The sequence below is a fragment of the Miscanthus floridulus genome, chromosome 3 (assembly GCF_019320115.1).
Source record: "Miscanthus floridulus cultivar M001 chromosome 3, ASM1932011v1, whole genome shotgun sequence".
Taxonomy (NCBI): domain Eukaryota; kingdom Viridiplantae; phylum Streptophyta; class Magnoliopsida; order Poales; family Poaceae; genus Miscanthus; species Miscanthus floridulus.
The window spans coordinates 26834673-26856646 of NC_089582.1; the positions used below are offsets into that span (position 1 = coordinate 26834673).

Here is a 21974-nt window from a genome sequence, read left to right on the forward strand (position 1 = left end):
ATTGTATTTGTTATGAACAACTTGGATGATGTTTTAATACCATCTGTAATATTTATATTACTTGAGTATGGATGAATGGTTGAATGACTTGCTATATAATATTGTTGCATTGAGTGGTTAAATCAGCTGCTGTTAACAGTAATTTTAATGGCTCAAATAAGCTATATTTTTGAATGTGCAAATTGGCAACCAAATCATTTCCTGTCAGAGATACCGTGACGGTAGGTAACTGACGGGGAAGACAATTTTTTTCCCTGACGGGTTACTCTCCGGCAGGGAAAGTTTGAATATATCCTGACGGGAACGTAACCGACACGAAAAGTTTAAAGCATCCCTGACGGTTTCATACCCGATAGAAAATATTTTCTGACGGGTGTCTAGCAACCGTCAGGCTAGGCCTTTCCTGACGGTTTAAGCCGTCAGGAAATAGTTACTGACGGTTTTCCGTCAGGGAAGGACCACTTTCCCTGTCTGTCTATCCCTGACGGCTCAACCCTGACGGTTACCGTCACGGATAGTCTTTCGTGACGGTTTCCGCCGTTTTCCCTGACAGTTATGGCCGTCACAGGAAAAAAAATGGCTGGGGTAGTGTGTTAATGTATACACTGTTTACATTTCCCTACAACGGCTGCCATAAAATACTCAGGGAAGATTATGTTTATGGCGTGTCTGTCTGAGTCTAAGTGCATTGATTACTGCATAATTATTCGCGTTCCCTGTTGAGCAAGAAACTGAACAGTCGTCCAAGGACACGGCGAAAATGACCGCGGCAGCTCTCGTTGTATCGTATATGTATGTATACATATACATACATGTTGCTAGTTGCTACTCCGGCCGATCCATCTGTCGAATTAACTCTTCCATCTCACTCACAAGTGGTGTGTGGCCGCCGTGGTTACAGTTACAGTGACTGCATGCCGCCGCACAGCCACAGTGTTTGTCGACGGTAGCTTTCCAAAAAGAAAAAAAAAAGAAGACTTTTAAGAGTAAATACATAACGTACGGCGTGTAGCTGCTTGCACCTCGCAGCAAGCTAAGGTAGAGAGAGATCGATGGAATTCCGCGACAGGCTACGTTAATGTAGTACCATCTCGATCCATAGATCATCAGCTACCTTACCTGCTAGCTAGCATCAGATCAGCTACCTAGTCACTGTTAAGAGGACGTTAGCTTGTCTCGCTCGATCGTCTGTCTGTACGTATGGGATTGGAAATCCGAGAAGACGGATTCGCTTCATACGTAGGTACGCAGGGACGAAGCTAGAAAAAAATTTTAGGAGGGGCTAAACAACGGCAATTAACAAGAAAAGAGGTTCAGCAAATCTTAGCCTCTCCTACCTGTACATCTACAGCTGAAATTTCAGACGGCGGCTCTACGGGGCTTCGCTTGCTCGCGAGCGGTAGGGGGGGCTGGAGCCCCCTAGCCCCACCGCTGGCTCCGTGCCTGTACGTACGTATAGTGTATATATAGTGCCGCGACAGGTTTGCATGCCGCATTGGGTGTTTGCAGGTGACTCATCACGCGTGGAAGTCCATCAGTTCATTCTCAGCTCATTTTGGAGGCGATGGTAGGGCGGCGGCAGTAGAAAAGAAGAACGATGACAGATACGATGAAGTGATGCAAACTGATCTCATCAGTTTTGCGATGCGACAACACATATGACGCAATAATTAATATGCATATGAAGCCACTAGCCAGTAGGCAAGCAAGGCAGTGGCGAACTTGTCCATCGATCGGTTTCAAGAGGAGGAGGATCGGAAGAGGTGGGGGCACTCCACCGGCGAAGACGAGGTTCCATAATGGTGATGATGGAAGGAACACTACCAAATCCGCATGCCAGGCGGCCTAGCATTTGTCATCAGTCTTCGTCATATCAGGTTCCTCACCGAGGCTCATGCTAATGCAAATTCACCTTTGCATAAGTTAAGGTGTCATTTCCAAATTTTGATAGGGCGGCACTAGAGTCTATCTAGATTATTATTGATAAGTGCTCACACTATGGGTGTGTTTGCTTGAGACCCTAGAAAACCTGTCAGCCACGGCTAGGTGTGTTTGGTTCGTACCCTGCAAACCGTGCCTGGCCCAGGCAACGACTCGGTTCGAATGCCTGAGGTCGGATGCGCTTGCCTGGCCGCGGCTCCCAGACGATCGAGGCAGCGAACCAAACAGCCCTAGATCGATGGCAGGTGCTCCCAGACGTATGATTTTCTCATCCTGAAGTCTGGATTATTGCCTGGTTAGCTGCGTGGCAGGCAACATCCAAATAGACCCTATTGTGGATGTATAATGATGGTACCACGACCTGGGTGTATTGAGGGTAGCAATTTTCAGCAATTGTGAAAGTTTAGAGTGCACTAGAAAACTTGGGCGCGGTGTTGCCGCGCCATCTTCGATAACCCATGTTGTATCTTTGATAACCCATGTTGTTTTTTTTGCCCATGGTTTGAGAGTGTGGAAGCTCAAGGTAGCTTTTGGTGGTAGGTATCTTCTCAACATTTGATAGGAATAAATTCGATTTTGCTTCTCTCTATTGTATGTTGTCTATGTAGCTTCGCCCCTCACAGGAACATGTATGATTTGCACAAATTATGTCGGTATACATGGTCTAGTAATTGTGATATTGAAATATACTAACGCACTGACTCATAGGTTGCAATACTCCGGTACTCCTTCCGCTTGCGAACCCAATCATCCCCTCCTCTGCCTCTCCGCCGGCAGTGACGTGTGCATTTCCCTGCCCCCGTGGACAGCTGTTAAGGCAGCTCGTTCATGGCCCAGAGAAGCAAATCACTGCCTATAGTTTCTCCAACACAGGTGCTCCACGGATTACGTATAGAATGTATAAAATATGACGAACCCAGCCAATAATGTGATTTCTTCTTAATTGTTTCCTAGCAATGAGTATAATTACCCATGCAACTTCTAGAATTTAGCCAATATGCAAACATGGATTACATTTTGGGAGCTTATCAAATCAGGAAATGGTATGAGAGAAAGGTAATATCTAAGTAGCTCTGGAAACACCCTTAATCTGAGTATCTCAAGTGTCCATAGACCATAGGAGATCGTCAGTGTAATATTGTTTGGCACCCACTGTATGCTCGTGCTCAGTAACTGTGTTCCTCCTGCATGACACATAAACCAATTAATTTAAATATTGGAACATATCTTAGGCGTACTACATAACTTGATCAAAATAAATTAATGGCACTAAGTTTATACCCTACAAATTTATCAACCACAGCTCAAAATTAGGTGCTGACGCTGTGCATGGTATTTTTACTGGAATAAGTTATTGCTTTAGAAAAAAGCATTCATATTTCAGCAATTCAGCATATCAAATAACATGGATATCTTCGGATAGTACAGTAGCTCAGTTTTTCGTTTTATTTCTTCTTTTTCTGTTTTGCTTCGCATGCTAATAAATGGCAAGGATTCTTATTCATGTGGAAATCTGGGCATGTTTATTAGTGCAAAATGGGAGAGAAGCATGCAAAATTTGGAATATCTCAGTGATCAATGGTGTAGGGAGAAAAACGCATGAAAATCTCAACCATGCACCTGATGATAATAACAACTAGTCCTTGCTTATTTGTAGAAATTTGTGTACTGTCCCCTAAATGCAGCACAAAGGAAGAATAATGTTTAGCTATTGAATTTAATTGACCAAAAGCAGAACACAGAAAATAACTTCCTTTGAAATCTAAACATACAACTACAATGTTTTCAATATTATTAGTAGAAATATATGCAGCTCACCTACGTGTACTCGAGAAAAAAAACTACAACATAACACTGCTCAAAGTGGAGCAAACGTTACAGTGATAACTCCTGTCGCTTCACCTGCAGCAAAGTGTCGCAGTCTTATAGTAGAAGTGGAATATGAAAAATGCAAAAATTTTGGGTTGATCTTAAGAACTCTGGAACAGAGACGACGTGGTAAGCAGACAGCTCAAGACAGAGAATAGTATATTCTACGCTATCTAAGGATGTATGCTACATTACTACTCTAAGAATATTTTCAAAACAAGGTCAACACATCAGCTATGGCTTTAGCTGCCTAGGTAAAAAAAAACATAAGATAACAGCATTAAGATGTGGTGGCAAAGTACATGATAATGTCAAAATTGTCACTGAACGCCTTTTCTTGGACAGAACCAGAGGAAAAACAAAAAAAATCTTTACTGAGAATTCACACCATTGCATTGTGCCTTAGTCTGTATAAGGTCAAAAATTGGTTGTGATGACCTTCTGATCTATATTGTTAACCCATGAGATCCGACTCTACATGTCAAGGATCATAGCCTAGAGTTGCTTCCAACACATGCACAAAATATCAATGTAGTGATGGGGATGCATCACCCAAAAAATTCAAGTAATCTGATTCTCGCACTATACAAGATTAGAAGAAAAAGTGTTGGTGAAATTTCCATTAGCATCTGGTTATGGTAAGGTAAGCTAAAAATAAGGAATCAATCAATGGGCAGTACCAATGGAGTCTTAATTATGACAAACGCTGAAGCTATTAGCACATGTTGTGTGAAGTTCCAGAAGAAACTGCTTAATCACCAACATGTTTCCTTCTTGTAGAACTTGTAAAAATGCATCAAATGTAGGAGTAGCGGAACGTATCTCTTATGGATCAGCTAAAACTTCATAGCATATACAATAAGGTTTCTACATTATAGATTTGATTTTCTGACAAAAATATATTTAGATAAACTTACAAATCGTAGCTGCCGTTAGCCTACACACAAAAAAAGAATCTGCAGTAGATACCACATGGATATTTATTCGTTTGAACAGCTCGGAGCGGGGGAGGCAAAGCCAGGCAGAGGAGAGGAAATAGACTGGGCTATCTAGCTTCCTGGCTCCTAAGCTTGCCTCCCGTCTGTTCTCATGAGTGCTGTACACAAACTACAAAGCAAAAATAAGAGTCGTACCAGGCAGTGGAGGTGAGCAGTGCCTTTGCAGGCTACCTGTGCAGCAATGCAATGGCCAATGCCCTGTCAAATATAAAAATCTTGGCTGCCAAGGTTTCTAATCGCCACATTTGCTCCATTCTTGGCTAGTCACGACGCCAAGAGCCCAATCAAATGAATGAAGCTGTGACTCGCGCCATGGCTTGACCGGTCATGACACCTTGGTGCACCATGGTGTTCAAGGCATTACATCGAACACCTAACTGCCATGACCCACGAGTGGAAGAGGCATGCTTGCGATGCTATTGGCTTCGCCGGGATGGTGCCGGCAGAGGTGATGGTGAGGAAGGCGGCGAAAGACACAGGCAGCGAACGGGAAGAAACAGGCGGCGTGCTGGCGCGAATAGGGAGGGAAGACTAAAACATCATAGAGAATTAGAGATCGATGAACTTGAGGAAGGAGATAACTCGCCTGTAGCGGAGCCAATCAGAGCAACAATGGCGCGATGGGAATCGACGGCCGCATCCCCCCGCTGCTACCTCAAGCTCGCTCGACGTTGTAGCCCGCGACGGCGTTGGAGTCCACCCTGCCCGAGCGCCGCGGCGCCGGGGGAGCCGCCGTGCGCCGAGGGCCCATCGAGCCGCGCCCTTGCCGGGGAGCAGCCGCGCCCGGGACACCTCGCCGCCGCGCCCGTGCCACCTCGCCCAACTGCTCCCCGCCATGGCTGCCTCGCCGCCGTGTCGGGGCCTCTGCGCCGCCGCCGTGAGATTTCGAGAGACAGAGAGGAGGGGAGGCAGGGAGAATGGATGTGTGGACGGCTCGATCGAGGTCAACACGTGAATGGAACACCCGAGAAATTCCAGCGACGTGGCAAAACGAGATGCCGGAGAGCATGGTGCAAAATTCGTCTAGTAAGAGATGATCATAGACGTTAATATGTTTTCCCTCTGATTTTGGTTTATATTAGTGAAATTTAATTTAAGACAAAACTGAGGCACCTTACTTTTTGGAATAGACGGAGGAGTAGGGAAGAAAATAATGCCTGAAATACATAAGAAGAAAGAAGGCTTACACACCTAGAACGCGGGTTTATGATGTAATTTGTTCTAGATTTAGAAGAATAATGTTCCATCTTTGCGAGAAAATATTGTAGGTTAATGTAAAATATGTTCTAGTTCCACAAGAAAATGGAAAATATTTAAAAAATTATAAAAATATTCATATGAATTAGGAACTCTTTTACTTTTTTTGAGAATCAGGAACTCTTTTACTAGCATCCTAAATTCATAACAAAAAATACGTAGGACTGTTCAAGGGTCATGGCGGTCCACGTAAAACACCCGACGTGGTTCAAAGGTGGGCTCGGCCCAAACACACCTCCAGCCTTCGGGCCAAAATACAGCAGGGGAAGCGCTAGTTTTTCCATTGTGCCAGCTGTTAGTTCCGGCACCGCAGCTCAAACCCGTTACAATGCAAGCAGACCAAAAACTCCAAAACATGCTGTTCAAAAGTCAAAACCAAGGACTCGAGGGATATCTTCACAAAACTAACCGTCCACAACAGAAAAAAAAGTATTAAGACTCCATTATTGAAAGCATCTCTAAAACCATCACAGTTTTGATTTTATTTCATTTAAACTTGTCCAAAAGACCGGAGGGACTCGAGGAGCTTAGCTTTCGCTACCAATCACTATTCGTGACCTTGGCATTATCGGCCGTTCGGTTCTAGCGCAGCATCCACGACATACCGGAACAACAAATGCAATCTCCAAATCTAATTATCTTTTTTAAAGAGAGGGGGGTTATATTAAAAATCGGCATGTACAGTATATTTTCAAATTACGAGTGAAATCATCTGAAATAAAGATTCTGTTATTTCATGCACTTCCAACGGCCTCGGTCGTCGAAGATCAAAGTCGCCTTTATGCTGAATTCTTCTCCAAATTTCATCCCAAATAAAAAAGATGCAATATTCTAGTTTGATTCTACCATCACCTTCATCCCCAGAAACTTTTCTCGACGCAGCCGATGCTCTACATGAACATATCCGTATTGAACACCAAAGCCTGAGTACAACAATCCTTACGTTGAATCCAACGATCAATCCCAAAATATTACACATGTCGCAAAATCAAACGTTCTGAAACCGGTTCAAAACACATCTGAATCGATGAAAGAACATCGGTAGTTGCATCGTCAAGTATAGTATAGGCTGCAGATTCATCATCTCCTTCAATCCTTGACTGCTCTCAATGACAATCGATGATAAGATCGATGACCCGAAGTAACTGTCCTTATTCGGACATGCTAGAGAGCACCTCTCCCCTTGCATATAATGGCCACAAATTGGCCGCTTGCCGATAAAATCGATACCTGCAACATCGATCTTATTGTGGCAATCACCGAAATCATCATCACAGGTAACAAGATCTCAACCAAAAAACATCTAATTTTACCAGTACATTTATTTGAACTAAACCTAAGCGAACTAGATGATAAGAATTGTGGTGACCAAGAGATGGGTCCCCTCTCCTTCTTGCCATCACCAGACTCACCAAAGAGAAAGGCCCTAGGCGACGATGATGGTGAGAAGCAAAGGGTGCAGTGCTTTCTCCTGTTGCCATGTCTAAGTCTAATTATATATGCAATCAAAAACATTTTCCCAAGAAGTCTTGTGTATAAGCATACTAAGAGACCCCTTGCTTCTTACACAACAGAAATGTATGTTCCGTCGTTGTGTGTTAGGGACTATATTAAAAAAAGGGGCGTACCCAGTGCAGAGAGCTCTCGCTCTGTGCGGGGTCTGGGGAAGGGTGTCAGTGGCAAGCCTTACCCTCGCCTGTGCAATGCGAGGAGACCGCGACTCGAACCCGGGACCTTTCGGTCACAGGCGGTAAGACTCTACCGCTTTGTCGATGCGGGACCCACAGGATACCCCGCAAGGAAGAGAGAAGATCTAGTCTAACTAGGATTCTCCCCATGTAATCTTAGTAGTAGTAGTATTTTGTAATCCTACTAGGAACTCTTATTGTAAACCGACTAGGAATCTGACCTCCTGACTATATAAAGGAGGGCAGGGTTCCTAGAGAAGGGAGATCACGATTTCTACAACACAATCAATCCAACGCAAAGGCTAATGCCGACTGGACGTAGGGCTGTTACTCGATCACAGTCGAGGGCCTGAACCAAGATAAATCGACTGTCTCTTGCGTTCACCGTCGAGTTCTGCATACGCTGAAGCCCGAACAATACTGCCCTGGGGACCCCCGTGGCAGGCTATCGATGGTAAAACATCGACAGCTGGCGCGCCAGGTAGGGGCTTTCGGCGAATTTGCATCCGAGAGCTCGATGGACCTCAACAACATGATCTTCTCAACAGGATCAACTTTCATCTTCGGCTCATGGATCTGCGAGGCGGACAACAATGGCAAGCTCCAAAGTCGTCTCCTCGAAGATTCGAAACACCATGAAGACTATTCTGTTCCGACGACCACGACAGATCAAATCTCCGGAAGATTCGCGTAGCTCATAGTGTCTGATTCAACTCAGGTTCCGCAGCTTTGCGCATCCGACTCGAATTCGAGATCCGCATCCGAGTTGGAGTCTTATCCGAGTCCTTTTGGGAAACCGAGTTCTTTTCCGATGGGACTTAAGAACGCGGCCCTGACCTATCAAGAATACAACTCAGAGTATGCGCAGAATCCCTTCAAGAAGTCGGATTTTCCTCCACTCGGACTCCTCAACATGGCAACATCTTATCAGGCACGGCTCAGAGAAGTCCTCGATCCAGTACTAAGAATGCCACTGAAGGGAGCTCAAGAAGGCCTCGTCCTGACTGTAACATCTCAAGACTGCATCGTTCACTGGCCAGACTCTGTTCCTGAGGATAACAGTACCCGACTGGACAACTCGACGACGACGGCTATTCTACCTTACCAAGAAGGAGACTCGATCTACGACATCGAGGCATCTACTAAAGTCATCAACAACTCCGACAGTATGAAAACTAACGCCAATAACAGAACGGCTCACGCACGGGAAGTATTCATGGTTCGACGCCCTCGGTCACCATTAAATCCCCCAGAAGCACCCGATGTCAGGTCATCAGACAAATCAGAATCCAACATATCACCCTTTGCCCAGGGCTACGATGGAGAAACCGAGAGTCAGAAACAAGCTAGAGAAAGAAAAAACAAGTTGAAGCAAGGGCGCCAACACCATGCTAGGCAGCGCAGGAAAGCCTGGATCAGATACGAGTCAGAGTTGGCCGAATACGACAGAAGAAAATCACAACGAGAAGTCGAAGGAAGACGCACGGCAAATACGCCTTACGATAAGATTCGAGAAGCATTAGAAGAACTCAGAGCAACTTCACACCACGGTGAGAAGTATGAACAGCTCTAGGACTTGCTCCGGTCGACGATCCCGAGAACGCATGAAGAGAGAGCCCAATCAAGACTACCCGCCAGATCAACAACCCACAGGCAAGAAGATCAAAATCAAAGGAAGTCCGCTTTCGAAAGACTTGGGCCAGATGGAAGTCATAACGGAGAAAGTAGGAAGGATCATAATCAAGGCCACCGATTTGAACAACCAAGAAAGACCAGGAGTAGGGCGCCTACCCAGACAGCCTCGCGGAATTATTCCCATCAAAACAACAGTTGGCCAGAAGGAGGTGCCGAATCAGAATTCAAAGAAGCCGGAATGCACGACAGATTCCCCTGTTTTGCGAACAGGCTTGCATCAATACGATTACCTCACAAGTTCAAACCATCTAACCACTCTAAGTATGATGGCAAAACTGAACCAAGGCAATGGCTCAGAATATATTCACAATCAATTGAACTAGCCGGAGGAGACGATGATATCAAGACCCTGTTCTTTCCCATGGCACTGGAAGCCATGCCCCTCCAATGGGTCGACAAATTAAATCCAGGATCTATCAGAAATTGAGAGGACTTGCAAAGAGCTTTTTGTGAAAATTTCGCAGAAATCATTACACACCCAATCACTCATGCAGAATTGAAAGGACTCAAGCAGAAGGGAGGCGAAAGTCTCAGAAATTACTATCGACGATTCGGCGAACTACGGGCTCAAGTGCATGACATCACCGAACGGGAAGTAATTGAAGCTTTCTCTCACGGAATCATGACTAGGTGGCAATTTCAAGACTTCTACAAAGGAATCCGAGAAACAATGAAGAATTCAGACGAACAGTAGAAAAGATGATTACTGTAGAAGAAAAAACACGAGAGAGGTTCCCGGATAGAAGCAACTAGGACAACCTGGACAAGCAAAATCATCGAAATAGCAGACATCAAGAAAGAAAACGTAGACCAGACAATACCGTAGCAATGGCCGACAAATCAAAGAAGTTTTCCAAACCCAGAAGATATGATGACATTGAAAACATATGTTGCCCATTGCACCCTAATGGGAGGCACACCATCGGAAATTGCTACACTTTCAATGATCGATACACAAGAAAAGATAGAAAGGAGAACACCAAAGAGGACAATCAGAAAAAAGATGAAGACAACCACGAGGACAAAGGATTCCAAAAACCTAGGGGAACGGTAGCAGTGATCTTCTCAGGGGCTCCAGATTGCAGAAGCAAACATCAAGAAAAACTAGCACTACGGACTATCATGACAGCAGAACCGGCTACTCCAAGATATCTCAATTGGTCATAGTATCCTATCCAATTTACTAGAGAAGACCAATGGACTAGCATGGGAAACGCAGGCCATTATCCACTGGTGCTAGATCCAACTATTGCTGGTATGACTGTCACCAAAGTACTAATCGACGAGGGAGCCGGACTCAACATCATCTTTTCAGAAACACTAAGGAAGATGGGACTACAATTCACCGGGATGATTACACCAACAAGTACACCTTTTTACGGCATAGTACCAGGCAAGGCAGCCATGCCACTTGGACAAATTACTTTACCTGTTACTTTTGGAACTCCTTCGAACTACCAGACAGAGTTTATCAAATTTGAGGTTGCAGACTTCGATTCGTCATATCATGCAATCCTCGGACGCCCAGCACTAGCAAAATTCATGGCAATACCACATTATCCGTACTTACTACTTAAGATGCCAGGACCCAACGGCGTCCTTTCTCTTTGAAGTGATTTGAAGCGTGCTTTTGACTGTGACGTTCAGGCAATCCAAATCGCAGCCAAAGCACAAGCCGACAATGGAAGAAAAGAAATAGCCACAATTGCTACAGAGATGAGCCAAGAAGAACTAGAAATACCGGCTAAAAAGCCCAGCATTATCGCACCACCAAAAGAAGCCGACGTCAAGCAAATCGACCTGGGCACTGGCGATGCTTCCAAGACAGCAACCATCAGTGCTCACCTCTCGGCAAAGTAGGAACTCGCGGTCACCAACTTTCTTCGGGACAACAAAGATATCTTCGCTTGGAAGCCGGCCGACATGCCAGGTGTCCCAAGAGAGTTGGCTGAGCACAGAATTGATATTAATGAAAGCTCCAAGCCTATAAAGCAACAACTACGACGATTCTCACCTGACAAGAAGGCGGCAATTAAAAAAGAAATCACAAAGCTAATGGCGGCCGGATTCATTAGAGAAATCCTTCATCTAGATTGGCTAGCAAACCCAGTTCTAGTACAGAAAAAGAACACGGACGAATGGCGCATGTGTGTTGATTACACAGATCTCAATAAGCACTGTCCGAAAGATCCGTTCGGGCTGCCTCGCATTGATCAGATAGTTGATTCAATAGCAGGATCCACCCTATTATCCTTTCTTGATTGCTATTCAGGGTATCATCAGATAGCATTAAAAGAGCAAGACCAGAGCAAGACATCTTTCATCACCCCATTTGGTGCCTACTGCTATAAGACCATGTCATTTGGACTCAAAAATGCTGGAGCCACCTACCAAAGAGCTATCCAAACATGCCTTGGCGATCAAATCGGTGAAAACATAGAAGCATACATGGACGATGTAGTTGTAAAAACAAAGAACCCGGATACACTGATTGAAGACATAAGACAAACCTTTGAGAACCTGAAAAAGTGGAGATGGAAATTGAACCCGAACAAATGTGTGTTTGGGGTTCCTTCAGGACAACTAGGTTTCTTGGTCAGTCATCGCGGAATCAAAGCAAGCGCCAAGCAAATTAGAGCCATAACGGAGATGGGCCCACCCAGAAACATCAAAGATGTGCAAAAGCTAACGGGCTGCATGGCGGCACTCAATCGTTTCAATTCAAGGCTTGGTGAAAAAGGGTTACCTTTCTTTAAACTACTAAAGAAGACAGATAAGTTTGAATGGATAGAAGAAGCCAATGAAGCTTTCAAGAAACTTAAGGCATACCTCACATCATCGCCAATTCTCACACCACCAAGGAAAGACGAAGATATGATGCTATACATTTCGGCGACCACTGCTGTGGTCAGCACGGCGATAGTCGTAGAAAGAGAAGAAGAAGGATGCACGTATAAAGTACAACGACCCGTATACTACATCAGTGAAGTATTATCTGAATCAAAAATCCGGTACCCGCATGTGCAAAAACTACTCTACGCCCTATTGATCACTTCACGCAAGCTTCGCCACTATTTTGAAAGCCACCAGATCACTGTGGTGACAGACTTCCCGCTCGGAGACATCTTACACAACAGAGATGCGACGGGACGCATATCAAAGTGGGCAGTTGAACTCGGAGCTCTTAACATCGACTTCACCCCACGGAAAGCAATCAAATCTCAAGCCCTTGCCGATTTTGTGGCCGAGTGGACAGAGATTCAACAGCCTTTATCAAATACAATCCTTGACCACTGGAAGATGTACTTTGATGGATCACTGAAGCTAGGAGGAGCCGGCGTAGGCATTCTCCTAATCTCTCCGGACGAAAAACAACTTAAATATGTCCTTCAGATATTGTGGCAAGCTACAAACAACGAAGCAGAATACGAAGCTCTCATTCACGGGCTACGAGTGGCAATAACTCTCGAAATCAAACGGTTACTCGTATACGGCGATTCGACAGTAGTCATCAACCAAGTCAACAAAGATTGGGACTGCACCAAAGAAAACATGGGTGCTTACTGCGCTGAAGTCCGAAAACTCGAAAAACATTTCCAGGGGTTAGAAATTCTACATGTCCTGCGCGATAGCAACATTGCAGCGAATGTCCTCGCCAAACTCGGATCAGATAGGGCAAAGGTACCACCTGGTGTATTCATAGAGGAGTTATCGACTCCTTCTATCAAACAAACCAGAGAGAAAACCTTGGAACCCCCAACCAAAGGCAGTCACATTCTGGTAATCAACACTTCATGGACACAAGTCTTTATTGATTATATCAAAGAGAATAAGTTACCAACTGAGAAAGAAGAAGCCACCCGAGTTGTTCGTAGAAGCAAAAACTACATCCTAGTGGGGGACAAACTCTATAGAAGAGCTGCATCATCAGGAGTACTCCTAAAATGTGTCTCGTTCCAAGAAGGCAGAGAAATCCTAGACGAAATACATCCAGGTTGCTACGGAAATCACGCTGCTTCAAGAACACTAGTCGGCAAAGCCTTCCTTACCGGCTTCTACTGGCCAACAGCTCTGAAAGACACAGAAGAACTCGTCAGAAAATGTAAAGGTTGTCAAATGTTCGCAAGACAAGCTCATGTGCCAGCTCACAACCTCATCTGCATCCCACCCGCTTGGCCTTTCTCCTGCTGGGGGTTGGATCAAGTAGGACCACTCAAAAAGGCAAAGGGCGGTTTTTGAGTACATCTTTGTGGCGATTGACAAGTTCACCAAGTGGATCGAATACAAACCACTCGCAAAGTACAGCGCGGCCAAAGCAGTCGAGTTCATCCAAGACATTTTGTACCGCTTTGGCATGCCCAATCGAATCATAACAGATTTAGGCTCCCCCTTTACAGCCACAGAGTTCAAAAGTTGGGCACAAGATTGTGGCTTCAGCATAGATTACGCATCAGTCGCACACCCAGAAGCCAACGGACAGGTAGAAAGAGCCAATGGACTCATACTAGCTGGGTTGAAACCAAGACTATATGAAGAACTAGCAAACTATGGATCAAAATAGATTGAAGAATTACCCAAAGTAGTGTGGGGACTACGGACCCAAATAAGCAGAGCTACCGGATACTCGCCTTTCTTCTTAGTTTACAGATCAGAAGCTGTGCTACCTGCCGACTTGATTTGGACATCACCAAGGATGGAACAGTATGACGAAGGAGAAGCAGAACACACCAGAAGATTAGAACTTGACACTACAGAAGAAGTCAGGGTAAATGCTACCCTTCAATCAGCAAGATACCTCCAAGGATTAAGACGCCACTACAACAAGAGTACATAGCCTCGATCACTACAAGTCGGGGACCTAGTGCTAAGAAGAATACAAAAAACTGACGGACGCCATAAACTACTCAGTCCATGGGAAGGTCCTTTTATTGTCTCAAAAGTCACCGGACCAGGAACGTACAAGTTAATGGCCGAAGATGAGAAAGAGGTCAGTAATACATGGCACATCAGCCAACTGAGAAGATTCCACGCATGAAAACAACTCAAAGGAGAGTACATGTACAAAACACAAGAGATCAACGTTCATGACTAATAAAGATGTTGTCCCTCGATAAAATGTGTATTATGGCTTATCAAACGATCATGATCAATAAAGATGGTTTTTCGACAACATATGTCTTATGATGGCTAAACCCCGAGTTGTTTCCAAAAGAGCAAAATGGCTGAAACATGCCTGAGCCTACCGGCGAGAGCAAAATAGCTGAAAAGATGCTTGAGCCCACCGATGAGGGTAGCTAATAAGCTAACACCCGAACTAAAGAGCAAAATGGCTGAAACATGCCTGAGCCTACCGGCCGAGAGCAAAATAGCTGAAAAGATGCTTGAGCCCGCCGATGAGGGTAGCTAATAAGCTAACACCCGAACTAAAGAGCAAAATGGCTGAAACATGCCTGAGCCTACCGGCCGAAAGCAAAATAGCTGAAAAGATGCTTGAGCCCGCCGATGAGGGTAGCTAATAAGCTAACACCCGAACCAAAGAGCAAAATGGCTGAAACATGTCTGAGCCTACCGGCCGAAAGCAAAACAGCTGAAAAGATGCTTGAGCCCGTCGATGAGGGTAGCTAATAAGCTAACACCCGAACATCATGGATCAGGGAAAATTCAAGACGAGACCCTCCAGCTCCTTGTACCAAAAAGCAAGAGGCTCAGGGGCTACACCGAGGACACTTAAGATCACAAAGTCTGTCAAGGCAACGGTCTACACCGAGTTGTTTTATACGGCAAAGGCAAAGGACAGACAAGAACTCAACAGATCAAGAAAAGTTGTCAACATGCAGGGTTGTTTACATGGCAAAGACGATGGCAAGACCAAGTACTCGGCGAGTCGAACAACTCTGATCACTTGGACAACTCATCCAAGGAATAAACAAGGCAACCAAGCAGAGGAGGTATCAACAAAGTATCTTCATTCAAAAAAGAATATAACTACTCTGTTATAAAAAATCAAAAGTACAGAGGTCGATTATGTTCAAGCATCATCATCAGGAGAGGAGATAACAACATTAAGATTATCTACAACTCTACTGGCTAAGTCTTCGACCTCAGGCTCCATCCGCTCAACGTCATCAATGTACTCTTGACTATCGGCTTCCTCTGCTATCTTGGACAGAGGCACCTCTAGAGCAAGAACCCGGACCTGAGCCAAGACATTCTTGGTACACAGTTGGGCGCACCTCTTCACGAACTCTTGAAAACAAGTCGGAATTTGGGGAATCAACTGAGCCCAAGATTGCCCATCGTCTGCTGAAGTTCGGAGTGCGTCGGCTACTGAACGAAAGGATTTCCATAAAGCTTTCCAGTTCTCGGTAGCCATCGTCAACTTGCCAGATAAGTCTTCAATAGTTCTTTGAGCCTGCACAAGATCTCTGTCAGCTCCACGCCTAATCAGCTTAGCAAGGGCGAGTTCTTCCTCAGCATGAGTAATTACCTCCTCAGCCTTGTTATGACTAGAGCGGACAGGAGCCTTCATTTCATCGATACTCTCCGAGAGCTTCTGCATTTCAACTCGGAGAACTAGACAAGGCACCGAAAAACAAGTCAGCAAAAAAAAAGAAGAAGAAGAAGTCAAAATACAAGAAGAAACAAGCAGAACCCGTGACACCTTTGCACTCGTTCTTCATAGACTCCACCGCGACATCCCTCTGCTTCTCCGTCTCTACTACCCGGGCATGAAGGGTCTTCTTCTCCTTTTGGTGCATTTGACGCTCTGTCTCCAACTCAGCCCGGAGGAGGTCAAGATCGGTTTTCAGAGCATTCACCTCAGAAGACAACTTTTTCTCATTTTCAGATGAGAAAAAGAAGCCAGAATGATCACGAGAGAAAGACTGAGCAAGAAGAGACAAAGAAAAACAAGGCATAAGGACAGAAGAAAAACGAGCATCCAAAGGAGGAGTGGCAGTAAAACTTACCTGGAGCTTTTCACCAAAAGAAGTCGATAAGCTCCCCTAGGCAGCGGTTAACTCCGATAGTCGATGGGTGGCATCAAACTGCTGCACCACCTCATCGGCAAAAGGCAGACCACTGGAAGTAAGAGAAGGAGAAGGAGAAGCCGGTTGAGGCGAAGAAGGCACGACCGGAGCAGTCTCACGGGAAGTCAAGGCCAATCCCTCAGATGAACCTGCCACCATGGCCGTGGTCACTTCAGAAGCAACCAAGCCAACAGCAGCGCCTTCACCAGGAAACCTTGTCTCCTCAGCAACTGCTTCGCCTACCGAGCGCTCCGAACCCTGAGGCTCGGTACTCGGTAGCACACCAGAAAACTAGCAAGAAGTCGGCAGAGGGTCAAGAGAGAATGAAGGCCTGAAAAGTTGACAGAAAAACTTACCGATAAGAACAAAGGAAAAGGGAAACAGATGCAAAAAAGACGAAGCCAGAAGTTACTCACCCGACTATCTTCTTCTTCGTAAAACACAAAGAAGGCCTCGCAGGGGGAACAACGGCGGCGAAAACGTTCCCACCACTTGGCGACAGGAGCGGTATAGCTGATACCAGAGCTTTAGAAGAAGCCGGAGCTGAGGCTACGGAAGAGCTAGGCATCGGAAGTGCAGAGGAGCTCGGTACCAAGGAACTCAACACCGGAGCTTCAGAAGAAGCCGGCGTAGAGACCTCAGAAGAACTCGTACCCGACGCCTGGTTACTTCAAAAAGATCAAGACTAAAAATCAAGACAAAGAGGAGGAATGCAATAGAAGGGGAATATAAAAGCAACTCATCGCCGCACGATGAGGGGTACTTCATCATCTTCTTCCTCGGTTTCAACCAAGGCCACTAGACCGCCCGCTGAAGGAAGGGTAAAAGTACCTGGTTCAAGATAAAGAGAAAGGAGAAGACAAAGAGACAAAGAGTATTAAATATGCTCCCCTAAGAGCATGCTAGCTACAACTGGAGTACTTGGAAGAGTACTTGGCTTGCGAGACTTCTTGGAAATAGGCAGGCTAGATGAAGACCCATCCGTTCGCCCCCTCTTCAGGACACTACAAGGACCACGAGGGACTAGACGAGGAACATATTCTTCATATACGTCAACAAATCCAGAAGAAACTCCAGGAAGCACTGTGGAGAACGGGAACTTACTGGTTGCGGAAGCTCCAGCAAGTTTCTCCCCAGCTTTCGCCAAAACAGGGAGAACATCTAGGGGGATCGGTTCAACAAAGTTGCGCCCAAACTCCTATACAACAAGACAGAGAAAAGTTAAACAAAAATGGATACAACAAGAGTACACAAAGTACCCGGACAAAGAGATAAACAACTTATAGCTGGAGGCGAGTTGTTAGCAGAGAACTCGGAGACAGTAAGCGGGACGACGCTTGCTCCTTTCAACATCTTCTGGAGACGCTCAAGTACCTCCTCATCGGTCAGCTCAAGAGCTGGGACCATACGTGAAGGATCCTCAGCCCCAGAGTACTCGAAGCCAAAATGCTCACGCTCCTTCAAAGGCTGAACTCGGCGACGAAGGAAACTCGAAACAATCCCAAAATCGGTTAAACCCTGCTGTTTTAGCATACTAATCTTATTAAGGAGTGGCTGGATTGCCTGGACTTCAGCGAGCGACACGGGGTTCTTATCCCACCGGTCATTAACCAAGGGACTAGACCCAGAATGTACGGAAAGAGAAGGAATCAAATTGGCGGCATAAAACCAATCAGCACGCCAATCCTTCATAGAATCAACCAGGTCATAGTCAAAGAACTTGCTTTTAAGACCCTAGCAAAACTGGATCCCACAGCCGCCGAGAACATTGGTCTCTTCGCGACGAGGTTGAGGCTTCAGACGAAAGAAGTAGCGAAAAAGAGATAGAGAAGGAGGGATTCCAAGGAAAGCTTCACAGAGATGAACAAAAACGGAAAGATAGAGAACGACATTAGGGGTTAGATGGTTCAGACTAACCCCGAAATAACCAAGAAACTGGTGAAGAAAGGCGGAAGCAGGAAGGCAAAGTCCGGCGCGGACAAAGGAAACGAAAAGGACAATCTCACTAGGACCCGGAGCAGGAACCCGATGCTCACCCAGAACTCTCCATTCAGCGATGTCTTTGCTTTGGATCAAGCCATCGCTGACGAGCTCGCGTAGCTGGTCTTCGATTGTTGTTGGAGCCGGCCAAACCTTCTGAGCAGCCCTCATGGCCACGAACTCTTGGTTCTCGGTCAAAGAAAGGGATGACTCCTCATCCACAAAGGCTGCCTGGGACTTGCTTGCGGTTTTCTTCTTACCCATGAACTAGCGGAAGCAAAAAGGTACTGGGGAAGATGAAGCTAGGATGGTGGTGCTCGGGTGACAGCGACGATGACGGCGGCGGATTTCTGAAAGCTAGGGTTTCAAGGCAAGAGCTAGGCAGCAAAGAAAAGGAAGATAAAAGGTCTTTAAATAGATTTTTTAGTGATAAAAACGGCCCACAAGGCCCGTTAAAGCACGGTGTGGGAGCGCGATGGTCCATTTACTGACACAGCTAAAATGACGGACGGCACAAATCCACACAACAGTACAATTTAACGGGCAGATTTCAGACTTATCCGTCCAGCACCACGGCAGGGTTATCAGATCACTACAAGAACAACCCGTCAACCAAGAAGAAAGAAAGGGCTACCTCGTGAGAAACAAAAGAACCCAGTTATTAAAGAGAGAACTCGGGAATCTCATGAATAACTAGGATTACAGCAGAAAAATGAATGGCAACTCTGAAGACAAGATTCTTTCCATTACAAATGGCTTCAAAGATAGAAGATTACACATCTTACAAGACCCAATGAACTCGGCACTACGACAAGCAAAGTAGCAAAGAGGAGCCCGGACACAACTAGGCTCTGGAACAACTACGTGCTCCAAATTGCTACTCGGTAGAACAAACCACGATCGGCTACACTGTTTTCTTCAAAGGACGGACGAAGTGCATCCAAGGCGAAAATCAGCAGCACGGCGGGAAGACAAAGACTAGGGGAAGTCGGTAGGCATCTGTCTACCCAAGCCCGACGTGATGCAGGATCAGGTGTTGATCTGCACCGGACAGTCTCAAGACAGACGGCGAAGATCAACCCAGAACTGCCGGATGAAGGAACGAAGCCCACATCACAAGACTTCCTCCAACTACCGCTACGTACTTCCTGGTACATTGCTGCTGCGGGGTTAGTCTACCTCTAACTCCTATCACAAGACTTCCTCCAGCTACAACAAGACGCACAGGAACTACAAAAGACGCCCGGGGGCTGCTCTACTTCGCAAACTACCATATTCATGACTACAAAGATTCAAGATGTTCAATGGAAGAAAACAAGCACTCCGAGAGGGTATTTATAGATCGAAGGAGCGGTGCACATGGACTAGGAGTACCAACGAAATAGGCCTTACAAAGGACACAGTGAAAAGACAGGACTCAATAATAGAAGACTCAGGCACAGTACTCGAAAACGAGCATATTCGGAAGAATATACCAACACTGTGCAACCTATAAACAGGCAACATTTATACCCAACCGCCACCATACAACCTCACCTGGCAAACGGCAGATTACCACAACAAGAGAAATTTTTAGTTAAATTTCAGTTCCTCGAACAAATCAGACTCAAGACCCTCCAACTCTTTGTTCCAAACAGCAAGAGGCTCGGGGGCTACACTCAGTGAGTGCACTTTTTTCTCAAAAAAAAAGTGCACGTCACCAAGAAGACTTTTTCAAGACAAAACTACTTCAAGGACTCACGACAAAAAGAAGCTGGACTGAGCTATACCCAAGCTCTTCTTGATAAAGAACCTGGGAACATGCTCGGAGACCTTTCAACGAAGATCATGCATGTCCAGAAACAACTCAGATTGATCGAAAACAACTCATATATTATGTCACTAAGCTCAGGGGCTCGGCCTTCATTTCAACTACTCCCGGAGGCTCGGAATCAAAGACAAAGGACCAAGAATACAAGAAACTCAAGTCTACAACGACGACAACACATCAAGACCCTTCATCCGATTTCTTTTCTAAAGAAAAGAACTCGGAGAAGGCTCGGGGCTGCGGGATACATAGCCCCAGAATTTTTTGAAGACAAGAATCTGGACCCTTGCACCCACCCAAAAAGAACTCAGATATAGTATGCTCGAGAGCCCTTCAATGAAGAATCAGAGCAATTTCAGGACAAGACCCTCCAGCTCCTTGTTCCAAATAGCAAGAGGCTCGGGGGCTACATCCAGATGGGAGTACTTTTTTTCAAAGATTCCAAGAAGCGCTACATGGTTTCACTCAAGAAAGCACTCGGGCGACGCTTGTTTCTGCTCGGCAGGACCTGGAGGAACAAGACAAGGCTTCTGGAGTTCAACCATGAAGTGCTCGGGGGCTTGTCGATGCGGGACCCACAGGATACCCCGCAAGGAAGAGAGAAGATCTAGTCTAACTAGGATTCTCCCCATATAATCTTAGTAGTAGTATTATTTTGTAATCCTACTAGGAACTCTCATTGTAAACCGACTAGGAATCTAACCTCCTGACTATATAAAGGAGGGCAGGGTTCCTAGAGAAGGGAGATCACGATTTCTACAACACAATCAATCCAACGCAAAGGCTAACGCCGACTGGACGTAGGGCTGTTACTCGATCACAGTCGAGGGCCTGAACCAGGATAAATCGACTGTCTCTTGCGTTCACCGTCGAGTTCTGCATACGCTGAAGCCCGAACAATACTGCCCCGGGGACCCCCGTGGCAGGCTATCGGTGGTGAAACATCGACACGCTTGCACTAAGCCCGCCCTTCTATTATACTACAGAAATGATTGAGATCCCTACTATAGAAACAGATTTAAAACTCTTGGTGATAGTATATCACGGCCATTTCATAATGGGAAAGTTTTCACTCCCAGTTTAAGCCACAAACTAGCATTGAAAATTGACCTAGTTTTCACTCCTGGTTTGAGTGACAAACTAGTGGTGAAAAATGACCTCGAGTATGTATATAACCGGCCACAAATCCTAGCCCACCAGTCCCCACCTACCCACCTCTCTCTCTCTCTCTCTCTCTCTCTCTCTCTCTCTCCCTTCCATCCCCGACATAGCACTAGCCCCTCTCTCTCCCTCACCTGCCCTCTCTCACCCATGACGCCCCCCTCCGGTGGCTCTGCTCCTAGTTTGACTAACAAACTAGTGGTAAAAAAACAACCTCGAGTATGTATATAACCAACCACAAATCCTAGCCCACCAGTCCCCACCTTCCCACCCCTCTCTCTCTCTCTCTCTCTCTCTCTCTCTCTCTCTCTCTCTATCTCCCTCCCTCCCTCCCATCCCCGACATAGCACTAGCCCCTCTCTCTCCGTCACCCTCTCTCTCTCACCCTTGACGCCCCCTCCGGTGGCTCTGACTTGAATCTGCACGAAGGCAAGGCGAGGCCATAGTATAGCATGATGCCCTAGCTCATATTTGCGTGACAGATGAATGATGGCATGGTGTCAGTAGGCGTTAGGGCAATGGGCACAGGTGCGGATGGATGCCAAGGCAC

The 21974-nt window shown here is 45.8% G+C and overlaps 1 long non-coding RNA gene across 3 annotated transcripts; it reads right to left on the reverse strand.

Moving 5' to 3' along the window:
* Positions 1-2822: 2822 nt before the first annotated feature.
* LOC136545289 (uncharacterized) lies at positions 2823-5756 on the reverse strand. 3 transcript variants are annotated; one of them, XR_010780973.1, is made up of 4 exons: positions 4944-5756; positions 3760-3843; positions 3562-3616; positions 2823-3125 (listed from the first exon to the last, which is right to left on the reverse strand). It is a non-coding gene; the product is annotated as an uncharacterized lncRNA (long non-coding RNA). The 3 variants fall into 3 exon arrangements; XR_010780975.1 differs by lacking the exon at positions 3760-3843; XR_010780974.1 differs by lacking the exon at positions 3562-3616.
* Between the last annotated feature and the right edge of the window lie 16218 nt (positions 5757-21974).